We start from the raw sequence: 16,363 nt of genomic DNA, 5'->3' as shown, positions 1-16,363 counted from the left end.
GGACAGGCTGCTGTTGTCGCTGATAATTATTCACATACTGAACAGATTCGTTGACAAGAGAACACTGATCCGTAGCATGAGAACCTGCACAAAGCTCACAAACCATAGCTATTTGATTAACTCCATACGTAGCCAAAGAATCAACCTTCATTGATAGCGCTTGGAGCTGGGCTGCAATAGCGGTGGCTGCATCAACTTCCAGAATACCCGCTACCTTGCCTGACATCATCCTCTGAGTTGGGTTTTGATGCTCATTTGCAGCCATCGTCTCGATAAGATTATACGCCTCAGTATAGTTTTTAGCCCATAAGGCGCCTCCAGCTGCTGCATCGAGCATGGGCCGAGATTGGGCCCCCAAACCATTATAGAAACCAGTGATCACCATGCAATCCGGCATTCCATGATGTGAACATTTTCTCAACATTTCCTTGTAGCGTTCCCAAGCCTCGCACATAGATTCTGTAGGTTGCTGCGCAAACTGAGTAAGAGCACTCCTCATAGCAGCAGTCTTTGCCATTGGATAAAACTTCACTAGAAACTTTTGCACAAGATCTTGCCACGTAGTGATGGACCCAGCTGGTTCAGAATGTAACCAGTCTTTAGCCTTATCCCTCAGTGAGAATGGGAAAAGCCTCAACTTGATAGCCTCATCAGTCACGCAATTATACTTAAAAGTGCTGCAGATCTCGACAAAATTCCTTATGTGCATGTTGGGGTCTTCAGTTGCCGCTCCTCCAAAAGAAACAGAATTCTGCACCATCTGAATAGTGCCCGGCTTGATTTCAAAGGTGTTAGCTTGAATAGCCGGATGAAGGATGCTTGACTGAATGTCATCAATTTTAGGCCGAGAAAAATCCATAAGAGCTGGATCAGCTTGAACAATACGATCTCCCATGTTTACTGGTTCTTTCTGCTCAGTTCCTGAATCCGAATCCTCAAAATCTAACTTCTCCGGAATATCAAGAACTTCGTCTGTCTCCTCAGCTGTATCTAAAGTCCTCTTGCGAGCACGAGAACGAGTTTGCATAAACGCTTGCTAAAGTACCTGAAACACAACCAAAAAAAATAAGTAACTACTACGTCCTAATCACTGAGTCCTGATGACCAATGATGGTAAGTACATAAACTAAACAAATACGCCGAGTCCCCGGCAGCGGCGCCAAAAACTTGTTAGGGCGAAAACACGCGCTAATATTCACGCAAGTATACGCGTTCGCAAGTAATATAGAATACTTTCTAGTTCGTTCCCTCAGAGACTCAGACTAAATTATTGTCTAATTAAACTCACTAACCAATGTATGATTACTTCTCAATGTTAAGATAATAACACTTAAAATTGTTGATTAAATATTAACTATAATTAACTACTTAATTAACCACTTAACTAACACTTCAATTTATCAATAATAAAACACTCATGAGATCACAACTTCATTATTACTTCCTTCTATAGCCATTGTTATTACCTTTAGCATGTGACAGTGATGATATTAATCGAATAACACGAAACTGATAAAAGCCAACTTTCATTGTACTAATACCATTCCACCAAACATCCACAATTAAGATAGAAGTTGAATAGTCATCAATTATGTTGAGTTCCTATATGTCTACAGAAATTGACAACACAACGATTTAAGCACAAGTTATTCCTTTTTGATTACATAGGGCAAATAAAACTGTTAGAGTTACCCACTAATCATGCACAACGTACATGAACCTATGCTAGCATGGCAAGTTCTAAATCTCAAGATTCACTGTCGCTTCACAAGAGATTAACACCCTATCTTATATGTTCGCGACGCACATAAGACGAATACGCACAACCAATACTAGATATCAAGCAATCATCACACACTAAAGTATTGGACAATTAACTAAAGAATTCCATAATAAATCCGTTGCAACCCCATGATCACGATTAGCCCATAATAGAACTTATCGCCATCATGGGTTCATATGAAATCATGACAAACAATCACAAGAAAATAATAACTAAACTAATTATATTAAAACAGAGTACGTCACAAGAGTAAATAAGTCAAAGCAAGAAAACTAGCATCCAACGTTACAACGAAACAAGAATCACAAGAAAATATGCTTCCTCTTCGTTGCGGTGTGCTAAATCGGTCTTCTTCCTTATCTCCTTCGCTTCTTGCGTAAAACACAATCTAAAACATAATCCCCTTAATACTCTCTGTGAAAACGTCTCAAATCTACCTATATAATAGTCCCATAAAACTCAGATTACATAGAAGTTGGAAGCCAAACAGAAGTAGAAGTCTAAAATAATTTATCTTTTTCCCCGACCCTGCGCGGCCGCTCAGCATAGCTGCGCGGGCGCGCAGGTTGCTGCGCGGCCGCTCAGCATTGCTGCGCGGGCGCGCAGGCCTCTACTGGAAAAAATCCAGGTTTGCTCCATTTCTTCGCCGTAATCTGCCCATTCCTTTCCTCTCGCAATGGTGAACACATGCCAAGGCTTATTCTTGATGATTCCTCCCCCGAAATGCAACTAATACCCTGAAATGCATAACCACTAGAAAAACGCATCAAATACACAAAATACTTGATTTCAAGACACCAATTTAAGCCATTTTAAGACGTTCTAAGTGGTATAAAATGCCACTTATCAAGCCTCGCCTCCCGGTTTTAGAAAAAGTTCACCTTTTGATCCCCTATACTAAGGGTATACTCAAATACCGCTTAACTCTAGCATAGGTATTATGCAACTACAAGCATTTGAACCAACAGATATATAAATCAAGAATATGAAACAGGCATGCATATATACCATATCACATGCTACAATATATCGCAAGAATTTGCTAATAACAAATATGCATTTATCGCAAGATCATGCATATACACATATACATCACAACAACAGTTATACGGGTAGAAAACTTGCCTGAGCGACTGGGGGTTATTAATGGCTTGGGACGAGTCTGGTAACCTATAAACAACATGTAAGTTGGAATTAAACCAAAGTCACTTGTAAATCTATACTTTAACCAATTTAGACTCTAACGCTCGCTTTGCGCTTACTGATTCTCTTAAGTCGCTCGAGTACCCTCGGCTCCACCATTTTTAATAAATTAACCATTAAGAGTTTTAAGGCGATTCTTTCGCGAGTACCCTACCAACTGCCTAATCCACTTTACATAAATGTTTCATACTCTAATTAGTCCTTTAAGGTCTTTAACCTATGTTTCAAAGTAAGGCGAGGGGTAATGGTTCGTTCGTGAAACGCTGTTACTTAAAACGGTCGTTTCTCCTAAACCGTACATCAGATTCAAGCGAACCACATATCAAAACGAAGCTCGTAACATGAAATATCTAAACATGGAAATGGTCAAAACCTAGCATGGAGTTCTCGGGTCCTAATGTTATGAACAAAAGCAGTCTAAAGTAAATCGGACATTACGACGGCTATGTTTACGCGATTTCCCAATTTTATACCATTCCAATTCAACCACCAATCAATCCCAATTCATTCATACAACCAACATCCATCCACACTACATCATAACAGCCCCAATCAACTCAATATTAACAATTATACATATTCTTAAACTTGAATTTAAACTATACTTAAGTCCTTTAACCAAACCATAAGATTTCAACATTCAATTCACCACTATTCCAACCCAAACTCTAAACCAACAAGCATTAAGCTACTCTATTACCATAAAAACCAAAATCATCCTTATATACAAAGTAAAGCTAGGGTTTGGAGATGATATACCTTCCTTGAACTGATGTGAATAGCTAGGAGGCCTTAAGAAGCCTTGAGATGTCTTTAGGATGCTTGGATCTCAAAGGAAAAACAAGAAAAATCAAGTTAAAAACCTTGAAATCACTATTCATTATATTCTTCATTGATTTCTTGGAGAAGATTGAGAATGAATGGGAGGCTTAAACTCATAGGATAGCCATAACTATGCATAAGGAGTACTAGAGAATTATCTTACCAATTTAGGAAGCTTGGAACTTGAATTTTGAAAATTCTTCTCTTTGAAATGGGAAAAGCCGAGAGCAAGGTTCTTGGTGAAGAGAAATAAAATTTTTGTTTTGATGAAATGATTTGTTTTGGCTTGGTGGATGTAGTTTTTGTTTGGATTTTTGGTTAATTACTTTATTAACCTTGTCTTTGTGTGGTTATAAACTAACCACACCTCCTCCCTCCCTATGTCATGCTTACATCACCTTATTGTGTCATCATCTCTTACTTGCCCATTCCTTATTGGTTGGATGACCTCATCATCCCTAACCTCCTTGATTAACTTCCTAATTGTTTGCCTAATGACCGCTGATCTGTTATACGGTTCGCTTAACTTTCGTTTTCGTTTATTGTTTGAGGGATCATACCCGGGATCTTATTACTTGGGTTTTCTTAACCTTTCTCAATACATTATAATCCTTTTATGATCCTCACTTATAATCCTTTTATTTAAATCTTTTTTATCCTATTACCTTATACTCAATTCTTTCCGTATCTAGTGGATTTCCGGGAAAAATTAAAGTGTTCGGAATTGGATTCTGACGATCTTTACATACACTTGTATACCATATAGAGTACTAAAAAAATATCAGAATATCCATAACAGAACCCCTACATAGTGGGGCATGAAAAGTTTTCTCATTCAGCAAAAACACTATTCATAAGGGTTACAAAAAGTTCAAAATTTTGGGGGTTATTACAAAGAGGCACTTTTCAGATGAACCCAGATAAAGCACCTGGTCCTGATGGAATGACACAGGGATTTTACCAGAAATACTGGCATATTGTTGGTCGAGATATTGTAACTCTGGTTCGTAATTTCTTTAGTTCTGACGTGCTATTGGAGGAGTTGAATGCTACAAATATAGTCTTGATACTAGATAAAAAATGCCCAGAGATGGTTGGTGATCTATAACCAATATCATTGTGTAATGTTCTAGTGAAATTTTTTACTAAAGTGGTGGCAAATAGACTCAAAGTTATGCTTGACCAGGTAATCTCAAAAAACCAGAGTGCTTTTATGTCAAGATATCTGATCTCAGATAATGTGATGATTGTGCATGAGTTATGCACACGTTTAAAAGAAAATAAAAGGGATGGATGCTTATATGGATTTAAAGTTGGATATGAGTAAAGCTTACGATCAAATCGAATGGAGTTATCTTCAAGCTATTCTTACTAAGATGGGCTTTGATGTATTATGGGTTCAATTGCAAATGCAATGCGTCCAAATGGTTTCTTACCACATAATTCATGCTCGTATAGAAATAGGTCCAATACTACCCACTCGCGATTTATGCCAAGGTGATTCATTATCTCCATACTTATTTATACTTTATGCATAGGGCCTCTTAGCAATGCTTCACAAGTATGAACATCAGAAACTAATTCAGGGAAGAAAGATCTACAAACAAGCTCCTAGCATCAGAAACATGATATTTGTTGATAACTCATACTTAGACTATAAGGCAGGGGAAATGAAGTGCAAAGTATAGTAGGGATCCTGACAAAGTTTGAGCTGGCATCAGGCCAAAAAGTAAATCGAGCAAAATCCTCGGTATTTTTTAGCATAAACAGGAGCTCAGAAACTAGACAGCAGTTGTGTATCATGCTTCAAATGGAGGGAGCGGATGAATAATGCAAGTATTTGGGCTGCCGAACATTATGCAAAAAAGCAAGGTGACAACACTAAGGTTTTTGAAGAATAAATTGAAGAAGAGAACTTTAAATTGGGATGGAAAAATCATCAAATAAGGAGGGAAAGAAGTTTTAGCGAAATCAGTGATATAGTCATTGTCAACCTATGCAATGAGTTTTTTTTATTATAAATACAAATCACGAAAGACTTGGAATTAAGTATCTCAAGATTTTGGTGGAACACAAAGAAAAATGACAATATGAGCATTCATTAGATGCGTTAGGAGCGTCTAAGTCGACACAAATCAAGTGGGGAAATAGGGTTATGAGATTTTAGAGAATTCAATATAGCAATGCTCGATAAACAGAAATGGCGGTTTATCACAAATCCTCATAGCTTGGTAATCAAGGTGTATAAGGCTCAATACTTTCCAATCTACAACTTTCTGGAAGCACGCATTGGGAATAATTCCAGCTTCGTATGGCATAGTATCTGTTAGTGTAGGTGCCCTAGAGGCAATACATTATTCTTTTAAATCTTTATGTTAGTTGATCATTCAATAAATATATTTATTATGACCTTAATTACTGCGATATTTTATTAGCATAATAAATGTCCTTAGAATCATGATACACATTGTATAGTTTAAGTATATGACTTAAACTTGAGATTATATAATATATCATATTCTTAAAGGTCCCTAGTCGAGTATTATTATATAGGACAATAATAATACATAGATAGACTAGTATGTTGTTTGACAAGATAACCACATCTCATTTGTTATAAGTATGTGGATACTAAAGTCAATACATAGGTACATGTGAGAGTACATGGTACTGGACAGACCCACAGTGAGATTCTTCATGTTTAATAAAGTCATAAGAAAGACTCACAGTGATAATAATGTAATGATCCTTTGACTTGAAATCATTATATTTCTATACGAGGATTAATATACTTTGACTACATTAAAAGTTACTTTTGATCGGGTGATGATAAAAGTTGACATCGGGTATATCATGAGTCGTATGAGAAATATGAATGATAGATAAAGGATTTAACCCTCCTATAATTATGAGAGATATTATTGGCCTCTTGATTGAGTCAGATTATAAAAAGCATGGCCATGCTCAAATAATGATTTGTCTTGATAGTCTACTCATGGATCAAGTAAACCCGGATTAAATGTTGAAGAGGATGACTAAATACATGCCTCGAGTTTAATCTATAATATGTATGGTTAAAGGGATTATATTACACGAAAAACATTAATCACGAAAGGTTTTATCTAATCATGATTTAATTATTGTTTAATTGGGTAACAATGATGTATTACTAAATACCGCTCATTGTTTATAATTTTCTTAGAGAATAAAATTATTGCTAATTAAATAATAGCCTATAGGGTCCCACAAATAGAGCACTTAATGGAATAGTTAATTTAAATTATGGATTTAAATTAATTGATGATTATTTGAATTTTATTATAATTAAGTAAGACTTAATTGAGATAATATAAATTCGAATTAAAGGGAATATTTTTGCCCATAATAATTAAGTATGACTTAGTTATTAATTAAATAATAGAAATTCGTTTTTATTATTTAATCCTTTACCTACTAGGGTTGGGCTTTGCTATTATGGGCCTTTTAATCAACCATTATAAATAGATAATGATAGGTTAATGAGGCTAAGAAGTTTTGGAGATAAACCCTAGCAGTAAAGAGAGGCAGAGGCAATCCGGATCGTCAAGAAGGAGGCTAGTACATTCATTCTGTAGTCAAGTTCATGAGACATTCTTGGAGGTGCTCGTGTGGATACCATAGAGGTGTTTTTCCGAGAGGTAGACACAAAGCGTGATAGCTAGGATCTCCGTTGAGTTCGTGAAAGTCAAGCTCTTGAAAGGTATGATTCGTTATCTCCATAATCTGCCCACAATTATACATGGATCCTGTTCTTGGGTTTCGAAATTTTTTTGTTTTATTTACGATTATCCGCTGCGTTTTATGCCTCGGAACCCAACAGTGCCTGGGAAGCAAGGCATGTCATTTCAGCAGGTATGAGATGGGAAATTGGTTCAGAGAATTCAGTAATTATAGTTGGACAACCCTGGTTGATGATAGTAATCCCTTCATAACTTCTAGTGTGCAATGGTTGGAAAATCGTAAAGTTAGTGCTTATTGTGCAAGACATGCCTGTACATAACAAGACTAAGTCATATTGACAACCCTAAGGATAAGTTGTATAATAATCTAATTTTGTATTTTGTAATTGTATTTCTTGAAGTCTGTAAAAATGTTAATAGATTAAATTGGAGGATTTTTCTGTGAACATCCTTTAAGCTAAGCAATAAATTCTGGAAGCAGATCATGTAATAACCCCCAAAATTTTGAACTTTTTGTAACCCTTGTGAATAGTGTTTTAGCTGAATGAGAAAACTTTTCATGCCATACTATGTAGGGGTTCTCTTATGGATATTCTGAGATATTATTAGTACTCTACATGGTATATAAGTGTATGTAAAGATCACCAGAATCCAATTCCGAACACTTTGATTTTTCCCGGAAATCCACTAGATACGGAAAGAATTGAGTATAAGGTAACAGGATAAAAAGGATTTAAATTAAAGGATTATAAGAGAGGATCATAAAAGGAATATAATATATTGAGAAAGGTTAAGGGAACCTAAGTAATAAGATCCCGGGTATGATCCCTCAAACGATAAACGAAAACGAAAGTTAAGCGAACCGTATAACAGATCAGCGGTCATTAGGCAAACAATTAGGAAGTTAATCAAAGAGATTAGTGGGGATGATGTCACCCAACCAATGAGAAGAGGACAAAGAGGGGAAGATGACATCATAACATGACATAAGCATGACATGGGAATGAAGGAGGTGTGGTTGAATGAAAACCACACAAAGTCCAAGGTTAAATAGGTAATTAACTAAAACAAAAACAAAACCAAATCAACCAAGCCAAACAAATCATTTTCATCAAAACACAAAATCATTTCTTTCTCTCCAACAAAAGCTTGCTCTCGGCTTTTCACTATTTCAAAGGCAAGAAAATTCAAAACTCAAGATCAAGGCTTCCTAAATTGGTAAGATAATTCCCTAATCATCCTTATGCATAGTTATGGCTATATCATGAGTTTAAGCCTTCAATTCTTTCTCAATCTTCTTCAATAAATCAATGAAGAAGATAATGAATAGTGATTTCAAAGTTTTTAACTTGTATTTTTTCTTGTTTTCCTTTAAGATCCAAGCATCCCTAAGACTTCTCAAAGCTTCTTAAGGCTTCCTAGCTACTCCCACCACTTCAAGGAAGGTATATCATCTCCAAACCCTAGATTCCTATGTATAATAAGATGATTTTGATTATTATGGTGATAGAGTAGCTTGAAACTTGTTTGTTTAAGAGTTTGGGTTGGAATGGTGGTGGTTGATTTGTTGAAATCTTAAGAGTTGGTTAAAGAATGTAGTATAGTTTAAATACAAGTTTTGGGGTTAAGTAAATTGATTACAATGAGTTGAGTTGGGGCTGTTGTAATGTAGTTTAGATGGAGGTTTGATTGGGTTGTGAATTGGAGTTGAAATTGTGGTTGTTTGAATTGGTTTGAATTTGGGAAATCGCGTAAACATAGCCGTCGTAATGTCCGATTTACTTTAGACTGCTTTTGTTCATAACATTAGGACCCGAGAACCCCCTGCTAGATTTTTACCATTGCCATGTTTAGATAGTTCATGTTATGAGCTTCGTTTTGATATGTAGTTCGTTTGATTCCGATATACGGTTTAGGAGAAACGACCGTTTCAAGTAACGGCGTTTCCCGAACGAAACTTTTCCCCTCGCCTTACTTTGAAACATAGGTTAAAGACCAAAAAGGGTTAATAAATGCATGAAACAATTTTGGTAAGAGTGTTAGGCAGTTGGTAAAACACTCGCGAAGGAATCGCCTTAAAACTCGTAATGGTTAATTTATTAAAAATGGTGTAGCCGAGGGTACTCGAGTGACTTAAGAGAATCAGTGAGCGAAAAATGAGCGTTAGAGTCTAAGTTGGTTAAAGTATAGATTTACAAGTGACTTTGGTTTAATTCCAACTTACTTGTTGTTTATAGGTTACCAGACTCGTCCCGAGCCTTTTATCACCCCCAGTCATTCAGGCAAGTTTACTACCCGTTATAACTGTTGTTGTGATGTATACATATGTATATGCATGATCTTGTGATAGATGCATATTTGTTATTGGCAAATTCTTGCGATATATTATAGCAGGTGATATGGTATATATGCATGCCTGTTTCGTATTCTTGCCATATATATCTGTTGATTCAGTTGATAATACCTATGCTAGAGAATAGCGGTAATTTGCATATACCCTTAGTATAGGGACCCAAAGGTGAAAACATTTTCTAAAACCGGGAGTCGAGGATCCCGAGTAGATTTTGTATATATATATATATATTATATATATATATATGGTAATAGTTTTCAAAACTATTAATCGAATAAGGTTTATTCGATAACTTTATTTTATTAATGAATATTATCCTGAATATTCATTCGAGGACTTATGACTCCTTTATATTATTTATTGAATATTACTTGGATATTCATTTGAGGATGTATGACTCCTTTATTTTATTTAATGAATATTATTTATAATATTCATTCAAGGTATTATGACTCCGCTTATTATTTATTAGTATTCTTTATTTATTAAAGAATAATGTTCGATAATCAAACTTACTTTTGATATTCAAATAAAGATATTACTTTCGTATAAGTATATCTTTGATTATTTACTATTCATTTCAAGTATAAGTTTTCCAACTTCTACCTCAATTACTCTTTATGGGAATATCATTTAAATAATAATATTCAGATATTTCTTTATATTGAGACTGATTTACTTTATTAAATCAGCATTATTCCAAACACTCTTTAAAGTGTTTTCAAGTCTTTAAAATGATTTTCAAAAGTTAGAGCGGATCCCAAAACTCATTTTTTATATATTTAAGATCTTCCTTTTAAAAAAGGGGATTTAAATACTCGCTCAAAACCAGAGGGATCCGGCTCGGTGGTGTGTTTTATATTCGCAACAAGTTTGCTGTCTTGATAAAAGAGTTTTTGATTACTTACCCAATATTCGGGAAGTAAAATTCTTGGAACAAGTTAATCCATTAACAGGCATCGCCTGGGAAATATCGGTGAGTTTTCCTTTCCAACTAGATACGACTTCTTGGTGGAGCCGTATCAACAAGTTTCTACTTGGGGAAAGGGGGAACGAGCTTTACGTTTCAGAGTCATGGATTTCATCTGAACTAGGAGTGGCGTAAGTGGCCGAGTAGCGCCGGCCCAGCCGTATTATTATATTGGCCCAAATGGCCTGGAAGTTCCGCTAAGGCGGTCCATTCCTTAGGAGTTCAGTGTTCGGTTGACAAGTAAATCTGACAGGTTCTCCTCTACATGTAGAAAATGGTGGGGTTGTACTACTACGACTGATCATCGTAAGTGGTCTTCCTGGCGCGGTAAACTCCCGTAATGAGTTCATCATCCATTTGGATAATTCTGCAACCCTACCCGTAGCATTTCGATCGAAAGGCTACTAATGGGTGGTTGCCGAAGCATTGACAGGGTCAAACAGTTTTATTGGTGTATTCATTGAATGAAGTATCTCGTAACTTCATTTCTTTTCAAAATATTTCAAAGATCAAATATTTTCAAGTTTTATTGTGGTCTCATCTATGGGATGACCTCGTGAATCTTATTATACTTTGAACAGTAGTAGTTCAAGTAGATTTCTAAAAATGGTATAAGTATAGTGAAGTAATTGGTAACTTCATCTTCTTTTAAAACTTATATCCAGTAAGTAATTACCTTACACATGATAAAGAATTCTAGTAAGTATCCATTTAGATACTTGTATTATTGTTATCACTATATATTATCTTGCGAGCTGTAAGGCTCACTCTTGCTTTATTTCTTCATCACACAACAATAGTTAGGAAAGATGGCCAGACTCCAGCAGACCCAGCGCAAGCGCGTGGGAAGCGTCCCGCGTCTTCCCGTTGATGTTGTAGCTGCTATAGCTGCAGAGGTAGATCTATTGGTAGATCAGGCATTCTACTTTTGAGAATTAATTATGTATAATTATAACTTGTGGCAGATAATGGCAATTAACTGTAAATTTATCAAGTAATCATTTTGGGTTGTAATAACTTTTAATTATGGATTCAAGGACTTGTACTTATTTCAATTTCATCTCTGAGACTATAACAGGTTGTGGTGTGTGTTAGTGTGGGGTCACAGCATAAGGTTATTTATTAATTAAGTGAAGTGATATTGTGGAAAGAAAGACCGTGACGACCCGAATCCCTGACCCCGGATCTGGGGGTGTTACAGAAATGGTATCAGAGCTAAGCGTTATAAACCTCAGAGATGATGCGACGATATAATAACAAACTCACAAAGATAATAAGAACTCTTGCCAAGTTCATGGTCGGACTACTTAAAGTAGTGCTGACAGTTAAAACCCTTGCGAGAACCCTTATAAGTATCATGATAGTAACTTAGCTCGTTTAATGTGTAGGCGCCTGAGATAGAGGACCCTGAGATGTTCGAGCGTGAGCTTGATGAGGCACTGCTAGATGTTGAGGATCAGGAGGAGCCTAAGATGGAGGAGGATGAGGAGGACCCCTCAGAGGAGTTAGAGACGGAGGTAATTGCTATTTCAGATGAGGAGGACCCCTCAGAGGAGTCAAAGACAGAGGTCATTGCTATTCCAGATGAGGAGGACCCGGATGAGGTCCCAGTAGCTGAGGAGCGTGTCGGACCTATGGTAGTGTATGCTGGTACCCCTTTACCCACACTTCCGGTGGTCAGAGCTCCTACCCCTCCACCACTATCTTGGATCCCCTATGATGACAGCTCAGAGCCCCATACTTCCGAGCCTAGGCAGACTGAGGAGGCACCCCCAGCGGCTCCGGATTCACCACCTCTTGACCCTGCCCACAGGCAGTCTTCGTTAGCCCACGACTATGTTCAGGATGTACTGAGGACCCGAGTGGCTGTTGCTGAGGCCCGACTGGATGAGGCCAGGAGGGAGTTGGATGCGGAGAGGGCGGGTAGGCGTACCCGAGCTTATGAGACTAGGGCTTCTATACCCCGATCCTTGAGGAGGGAGCTTACGGGGATAGAGCTCACGTCCCGAGCGAGGCTCAGATCGCTCAAGGGGGACAGGCATGGTAGGATCTCCAGGCGGCAGGCCGACTATATCTTCCGTCGTGCGATGGAAAGGGTATGGGAGCTGACCCGCTCCGGTGTATGATTCAGGACTGACGATGGGATAGTCTAGTTGTCTAGTTAGCCGAGGCCTTAGTAAGAGCCAATTTTCCGGGATAGTTGACTTGTATATAGCATCCCTTTTTCTGACTAGACAAATAGACTCCTGTGTATCACTTTTGGGACAGATGGCTGTAGCACTGTTGTACTTTTGACCAGATCAAACTATGTATTTCTCGCATTATGTATATATTTGTTTCCTTTCGGTTCAGTTCCTTAGTGACGAGATCACTGTTCTTATCATTATTATTACTGCACTTCTTATTAGAACTGTCATAAAATAATAAGAATTGCGATATACGTTCTCCCTATTATAAGAGCTGTGCAAGTCACAATGTTGTATATGATTGTGACCTAACGTTGAAATTCCCAATAATTTTTTTTTATTATCAGAATCATGCCGCCAAGAAAGATTGGAACTAGGGCGAACCCTGGATCTGAGGACCAGGGAAGCCATAATCAGGACAATAGAAACCAGGAACACAGTGAAGAGGAAGATGAGGATTATGTGGAACAGGATGACTCCCTGTATGAAGAGGAAGAGGAAACATATGATGTTGAGGGATTTGAGATAAAGGCTGAAGAAGGAGAAACTGAGGTTGAGCAACCAGTACCAAACCCAGGCATGGATCCCATGGGCCAGTTCATGCAACTCCTAAGGCAGAACTTGGAACGTCAACCCAACCCACCCCCTCAAGGAAATAACAATGTTGTGGCAAACTCTTTCAGGGCTTTTAAGTCCCTTAAGCCCCCTGAGTTCCACGGATCAGCCGACCCAGTTGAGGCAAGGGCATGGTTAAAGGAAATGGAGAAATCCTTTGAGATTCTGAGTACCGATGAGGCACAGAAGACTGTATTTGCTACCTACCTTCTGAAAGGAGAGGCTAACTACTGGTGGGAGGCCAAGAAAAACATGGAGACAGATGCTATTATAACCTGGGAGAGATTCAGTCAGTTGTTTCTGGGAAAGTATTTCCCGAGGTTTATGGAAAACCAGATGGAGCTCAAGTTCTTGGAGCTAAAGCAGAATAATTTATCTGTAGCAGAGTACGAAGCGAAATTTACTGAGTTATCAAGGTTTGTGCCGAAATTTGTGAGCACCGAGGAAAATAAAGCTAGGAGGTTTCAGCAGGGACTGAAACCGTGGATTCAGAATAGGGTGGCAATCCTTGAGCTTACGGACTATGCCACTCTGGTGTAAAAGGCAACGATTGTAGAAGCCGGAAGTGAACAGATGTAGAAGGAAAGGGAGAAGAAGAGAATAAAGAGGAAAAGTATGAGCATGGGTGGAGGTTCCGCAGGAAGGAGCTTCCCAACTAGATTTAATTGAGGAGCAATGTCCCTACCGGGAAGGAACACTGGGTTTAAGCGGCCAATGAGCATGAATGTGAGCCAGAGCGGCCAGAAGTCAAGAATGTCCTATTCCAACCAGTCTCGACCCGCATTGCCAACCTGTAACACTTGTGGAAGAATGCATTCTGGGGAATGTAAGGGAAAGCCAGTAACCTGCTTTAAGTGTGGGCAAGTGGGCCACTATTCTCACAAATGCCCTTCGTCAGCCCCTGCCATCATTCCAACCACCAATTGTCATCAGTGTGGACGCCCGGGTCATTGGAAGAGGGAACGCCCAATGAACAAACCAGCAGCTTCAGGAGCCAGCAAGGCTGCCTCCAATAAGCCACCTACTGCAAGGACTTTCAACATGACAGTCCAGGATGCTATGAAAGATTCAAATGTGATATCTGGTACCCTTTCTCTAAATTCAGTCAGTGCAAACATTTTATTTGATTCGGGAGCAACTAAATCTTTTATATCAAGGGACTTTGCGCGTAAATTAAGACTTAAGGCTGAACCCTTGATAGAACCCTTACAAGTAGAAATAGCCAATCATGAAATTATTCCTGTTAACCAGATTCACCCAGCCTGTGAGATAGTCATAAGGGAACAATCTTTTAATGTTGATCTGATTCCTTTTAAATTAGGGGAGTTTGATGTAATTTTGGGAATGGACTGGCTATCTAGCAATGATGCTCAGATAGACTGTAAAGGGAAGAAAGTTAAGCTAAATATCCCAAGGAAGAAAGAAGTTATATTTAGAGGAAAGAGGCAGACACAGAAATTTTTGACTATGGCCTAGGCCAGAAGGATGCTACAAAAAGGAAATGAGGCCTACCTATCCTATGTGGTGGACACACAGAAGGAGGTGCCCAACTTACAAGATATTCCAGTAGTCAACGAATTTGAAGATGTATTCCCACAAGACCTTCCGGGATTACCACCCGATAGAGTGATTGAATTTGCTATTGAATTGGCCCCCGGGACGGCGCCAGTTTCAAAAGCACCTTACCGGTTAGCCCCGTTAGAAATGAAGGAATTAGCTATCCAATTGCAGGAACTCTTGGATAAGGGTATGATAAGACCCAGTGTGTCTTTGTGGGGAGCACCATTTTTATTTGTTAAGAAGAAAGATGGGAGCATGAGGCTGTGCATCGACTATCGAGAGTTGAACAAGCTAACCATAAAGAACAGGTACCCATTACCTAGAATAGACGATCTGTTTGACCAGCTAAAGGATGCTGTTTATTTTTCCAAGATCGACCTGAGAACTGGATATCACCAACTAAAGATTAAACCCGAAGATATTTCCAAGACAGCATTTCGTACCAAGTATGGGCATTATGAGTTCTTGGTAATGTCCTTTGGATTAACCAATGCCCCAACGGCTTTCATGGATTTAATGAATAGAGTATTTAAGAAGTACTTGGACAGGTGTGTGATAGTTTTTATCGATGATATTTTGATCTACTCCAGGACTGAGGCAGAACATGCAGAGCATTTGAGGATAGCTCTAGGAATACTCAGAGAGGAACAGTTATTTGCCAAATTCTCAAAGTGTGAATTTTGGCGGAACGAAGTACAGTTTTTAGGACATGTGATCAATAAAGAAGGAGTATTGGTCGACCCCTCTAAGATAGAGGCGGTTTCAAATTGGGAAAGGCCAACCACACCCACAGAGGTAAGAAGTTTCATAGGATTGGCCGGCTACTATCGTAGATTTGTACAGGACTTTACGAAGATCGCAGCCCCTTTGACACGACTTACTCGTAAGACAGTGAAGTTTAAATGGACGGAGAAATGTGAGAACAGTTTTCAGGAATTAAAGAAAAGGTTGGTAACGGCCCCGGTGTTGGCATTACCGGACGGAAAAGGAGATTTTATGATATATAGTGACGCGTCGCACAAAGGATTAGGGTGTGTACTTATGCAGCACGGTAAAGTGATTGCGTATGCGTCGAGACAACTGAAGGAATACGAGATTAGATATCCTACTCATGACCTTGAGCTCGCGGCAATAGTATTTGCCTTGAAAATT

At 38.3% G+C, this 16,363-nt stretch overlaps 1 non-coding gene across 1 annotated transcript; it reads left to right on the top strand.

Annotated features, from left to right (window-relative positions):
• Positions 1 to 395: 395 nt before the first annotated feature.
• LOC141709900 (small nucleolar RNA R71) lies at positions 396 to 502 on the top strand. The gene has a single exon (XR_012570454.1). It is a non-coding gene; the product is annotated as a small nucleolar RNA R71 (small nucleolar RNA).
• Positions 503 to 16,363: the final 15,861 nt, after the last annotated feature.

Source organism: Apium graveolens, chromosome 2 (assembly GCF_009905375.1).
Source record: "Apium graveolens cultivar Ventura chromosome 2, ASM990537v1, whole genome shotgun sequence".
In the NCBI taxonomy this organism is placed as follows: Eukaryota; Viridiplantae; Streptophyta; class Magnoliopsida; order Apiales; family Apiaceae; genus Apium; species Apium graveolens.
Note: the sequence above shows the minus strand (reverse complement) of the source record. Positions and strands in the feature narration are given on the sequence as shown.